This window comes from Verticillium alfalfae, genomic scaffold, assembly GCF_000150825.1.
Source record: "Verticillium alfalfae VaMs.102 supercont1.4 genomic scaffold, whole genome shotgun sequence".
Classification (NCBI taxonomy): Eukaryota; Fungi; Ascomycota; class Sordariomycetes; order Glomerellales; family Plectosphaerellaceae; genus Verticillium; species Verticillium alfalfae.
The window spans coordinates 1,142,717-1,148,034 of NW_003315035.1; positions in this window are offsets into that span (position 1 = coordinate 1,142,717).

The following is a 5,318-nucleotide window of genomic DNA, read 5'->3' on the forward strand; positions in this document are numbered from 1 at the left end:
TCATATAGGCGAGAGGCAAGATAGAAGGCGAGAGATGTCACAGAGACCAGAGCATGTGTGCGAGGCGCATCTGGTCGTATAGCGTGCGCGGGATGATGATTTCGAGAAAGAGCGCAAGGCCGAGTTGAGGGCGTGCTGCGAAAATGTTCGAGTAGGCCCTGGTAGGGCTGCTCGTACCAGGGGCCGGAGTAGAGGACGCCCCAGTAAAACGATGGTGACGAGCCACGGGTAGACAGTGATGGTGGTGTAGAAGAGGGAATGCAGCGCTTGCAGGGGCCGGGGGAAGGAGTCGAGCAGAGGGCGTGCGCGCAGCGCGTAGGTAAGCGTGTGGATGGCAGCAAAGGCAAAGTAGAAGCCCAGGCCCCAAAATGTAAGGATCGTGAAGAAGGAGAACTCGTCGACGGCGGCGTCGCACCCACGGGGGCCAGATAGGCAGTGACGGGCAATCAGATAAAATCGGGTGGTGAAGATGAAGATGCTCTGAAATCACGGCGGTTAGACCAATCTCAACGTTGGGGATCGCGTGTTCTGCAACAAGGAGGTCTTACAATTAGGGCGCGGCAGGCAAAAAGTACCCACGGCGACAGGAGCCATGAAGTTTCGAAGCGGTTGGAGGGATCCCAGAGGTCCCTGTCGAAGCGAAAGCCATCGGCCCATGATTTGCGCGACATGATTGCGGCGGCGAGGTGAAATGAATGGATGGAGGTGCCGACGCGTTGCTGCGACGTCGTCGCGATGCAAGTTTTGGAGGTTTGCACGCTGGCGCCCAATAACTTCTCAGGGTACTGCACGGGCTGAAGTAAATTGACAGCGGTGGGCCTTCAGCGATCTCTTGGCGGCCCTTGTACAGCATTCGCTCGTTATCTTGCTGATCCTAGCCTGCCATCCAATTGCTCGGCCGGATCTAAGAGCTTAATTGGGCACTTTCGGCCGAGTTATGCTCGAGTCGTCGAGCACTACCTGACTATACTCCAGCTCCAACTCCAGAAGACGGTTGCCTGACAACACCTGGCGGCGGGACCCATTCTGACTTGATGTACATGTATGACTGGATGAGGTTGCAAATTGGCATTAGCATTGGCATTGGCGTTGGCATTGGCGTTGGCAATGGTGTCATGGCTGGACATTGGGCCCCACTGGTGCTGGCGTTGAAGGCATACAGGCCACCGTGTACGCTGGTTGTGGCGGAGGTACAGGGCTCTGTCTACGTGCCGTAGCACCAACGTCGTGTTGGCAGTCTTGGTCCTGGTCCAGCTGTCTCAGAGGAGTCCTTTTTCGATGAGTGCGCCCAAGTGATCTCCAAAGTATGCGTTCGAGCCGTCATGGGACGAGCCTCCAACAGGCTACCCACGGTATTCACGGCAACGCAAACCCGATGGAGGGTCGTTGAGCAGTGAAACGGTGAAGGTGAATGGGCGGCTGCAGGTGCGAGCTGCAAGCCATCCAGTCAATAGAGCCAACGAAGCATCTGTGAGGAGGCCCTGAATCACTGTCCAGGGTTATTGTCGCGTCTGGCCGAAGCCCGACTGACGACTCGTGGGGTCCCGTTTCCTTTAATTGATGTGCCCACAACAGATGGACAGCCACTGGACGACGGGTCAACCGACATTGGACGAGACGAATCAGTCCAATATTTGGGGGCTGCTTGCAGAGGACGGCACAGAAACGGCATCATGTGCCAATGGCCAAGCTTGGTCTCGTCGTCATTTCATCTCCTTTCGGTCTCGTTCTTTTCTTCCTATGGCGGGGAGTGGGTGGATTCGGCTCGGAGGTTGGTGCTGGCGTTCGTTGGTCATAGTGCTATTACTGGTGCGATATGGCGCCGTCGAGGGCCTTGGCGGCGTGCTGGTGGAACTCACCCTGCTGGCCCGGGGAGGGGGGGGGGGGCAGTCATCGGGGTTCATCACCTCGGGATCAACTCAGAACCCGAGGGTCTGTTTCTTGGTCCAAAGCATTGGGTCAACTTCCTGCAGCAACCAGCAGTCAAGTATTCAATAGCCGTGTGAGCTGTGTCTTCTCGCTCGCCGCAGTGACCCGGGTCAGCAAGGCAACGCGCGATGCGCAAAGTTCAATCAATCAGCCAGTTGGCAGACACAGCGTGGGGACATCGATTTGAGCGGGCAGTTTGAGAGTTAGGAGAAGCGAGCTAGAGCTGAAGAACCTGGTGCTCAGTGCGTCGACGGTTCGCCGTCCGATGGTGCTGACTGGAAGTGTGACTCGTGTCAAGCTGGTGGGTGCGATTCGGTTGAAGCCGAGCAGACGAGGATCAGTGGCGACTGGTGTGTCGCCTACAGTCACTAGGGGCGGGAATATTAGATGAAGCCGCAATGAGGGTTTGACGAAGTCCAACCCAGTTCGACCAAGGTTTCCGTCCTCCACAGTCCGCAATCTCTCTGGTCGTAATTGAGCATCTCGATGAAGAGGGGAATGCACGATGCAGAGCATTGAGTCTGGAAGGCCAAGATATGCTATTCGACAAAGACTCGGGACGTTCGAGTGCCTCGAGGACATACCTGAAATAGAGAAGTTTCGCAAGTGCGAGGTACGGCCGGGAGTCCAGCCAGGAACATGGGAGGGAGGGAGAGGATGCTGGAGGGGCTGGGCCTGTTCGGTGACCTGGCGCATAAAGGTGAACACGAGATCAGCACACCGAAGCAGCCATTGCACGAGGTAAACTCTGGTCTCCGGGCGTTTCAGGGAACACCGAGGGATCGATCAGCATGCTCCTTGTGTCAAGGGCGTGTTTCCCACGTTGCCGGCAAGCGGCGGCACGCACCAAAAGAAGCAAACTTTCTGGCAGGACGACTGGAATGGCGATGAGACTCACGGAGGGGTCAATCGTGCATAAATCATCGACCCCCCCCCCCCCGGGTCCCCCTTTCCGAGCTTCTTCAGAGTTGAGGATCTGCGGCTGCGGCCCATGCTCCTCGATTCGTCGCTGGACGAACAAAACATTGGCAAGCCTACATGTACAGGCTGCGCGTGAACTGTTGCTCAGTGGTACTTGCTTCAGTGGCCAAGGACCCCCGAGAGAAGAGTGGCCGTCCCATGTTATGCACGTCTCGCAAGTTGTGCAGCACATGCAGCCTTCGTGTACATGTGCAATCTGTCGACCACCATGGCATGGGTACATGGTAAGGCAGGTGGAGGTGGGGAGGGAAAGGGGGGGTCGATGGTCAGGTCCAGCCCACTAGAATCCCCACATTCGGCCGTAGCTCATGCCTGGGCCGTGGTACAGGTGCCACCATAGCGAATGCAAGCGCGACTGACTTCTGTTCAGGCGGGCCAAGCGGACAAGAGCGGGCAGGAGATGGCTCCCAAGCTATTCCACATAGGATCGCCCCTTGTGTTACTTTGCATCAATCTTTGCTGCGTCTGCATCTGCATCTGCACGCTCAGGGGCACAGGCCCCAGAAGAGAGAGACGGTACCTCTGTCCAGGTACGGAAGTCAGGCTGCTTTCGCCCCTGACCCAGTCAGGGCCCCAGATCAGGACCCCGGGAACCCAGTGATGCCCATGGCCCTTCTAGGCAGGCCAGGCAGGGCCAAGCAGACCAACGAACGCAATGAGCACTGCAAGACGGAGGGGAAGAAGAGTGGCCCAAGACTCAGAATATGTCCGTCTGTTTGACCTCTTTTTTTTGCACCCCCTCATCCCCCCTTTGTCTGCCCTGCCTCTTGACCTGGAAACAAAGTCGTTTACTGTTGCATTGCGTCTTCACCCAACTCCCTATCCTCTGGTGTCTCGTTGTCTTTGTCCCCCCCCCCCCTCCATCCGCCGCCCAGCGTCGCTCGACCACCTCTCTTGCCGTCCTCGTCCATTTGGCGCAGCCAGCGGGAGCCCGCAGCAGCAGCTCACAACGCACCAGCCCTCTCTGCTTCGCCCCTCGCTTGCATTCCAGACGCCACACTCGCTTCGATAGCCCTCCAGCTGTCTCTCTGATCGGCCAAGGCCCGCGAAAGTTGTTGCTTTCTTTCAAACACCAACTCGCAATCGATCTCGCACACCGACGGTTGTCGAATCGCCCCGACTGGACTGCTCGCCTGTCATGAGGTGCGACGCCTTCTGAAGCCCGTACTACAAGGTCCCCCTAGGCGGCTTATCGACAAAACTCTGTCCTCTTTGCCCTCATCGACGATACAATCCAGCAGCGGTCGCAACCGCCGATACAAAATAGCGGCGGCTGGCTACACCACTGATCTGGGAGCGCACACGCCTAGAGTCACCGTCGCACAAATTCTGGTGGCCGTCGACCGGGTGTCACCAATCAACCTTGGTCCAGCAGCGACAGCTCCTCCCCTCCGAATACCCACCGAAGGACCCCGAGATACCCCAGCCATCGCCGCGCCCCGAACCGGCCATGGCCACTTCTGCCGACCCCTATCGCCTCTCCTTCGGCGCCAACGATGCCCTTGATCTCAGTCTTAACCTGCCCATAGGATTGCTTCCGCCTTCTTCAGGCGCGCCTCGCGACCATGAATCTGACGATGGTGACCATGACGAATTGCCTGTTTCGTGGGGCAAGGTGCCACCCATAGATGAACGGCAGAGCGACACCGAGGACGACGACCGAAAAGCTTCTTCCGAAATATTTGGCAGCCGCACCGATGCTAGTGGAGAGTTCGATGACCCCGACACAGACGCCGAGCGGACGCCTACTACTGTCCGCGTGCCACACATTCCGGAGAGGAACATGCGACGGACCAGCAAGAAGCCACCTCTTGCTGCCAACTCGAATGTTCCACTCCACCCCATTCACTCGATGCAAGCCGCTTTTGCTGAGTCTCTCCTCGAGGTCACGGACGGGAAGCCAGCAGAGAAGCCCAAAATTCGGTTCGGAGACGCCAAAGCCCGCCGCGAGGAGCTCATAAGCCAGGAACGGGATGAAGAACTCTTGAGCGCTCAGTGGCGGTTCCGACCCGGCCAGCGGCAACATGAGCTCATGAAACTCATGTCCCAGATCTCTTTTGGCGTCTACCTGTTGCTCAACGGCATGGCCAATAGCGCCTCCCAAGTTGTCAACATTCTCCAAGGTCACATCGATGAGGTGGACGAGTTCCTAGAGGTTACCATGGAGGATTTTCAGCAAGCTTCTACCGATTTGAAAGAGCGTATCGATTACCTGCGACTACCTATGGAGAACCTAGAGGTCTTTGAGAAGCTTCTGGAGGATCGCAATTTCCGCCTTCAGATTGTTGAAGGGAACGAGAAGATTGAGCATATCCTCGCTCGCACGAACATGCAACTCGAGCAGTACGATCAGGACATTCAGCAAGGCCTCCTCGTCTGCACGAGAATTTGCCGTCTATCTTCGCAAC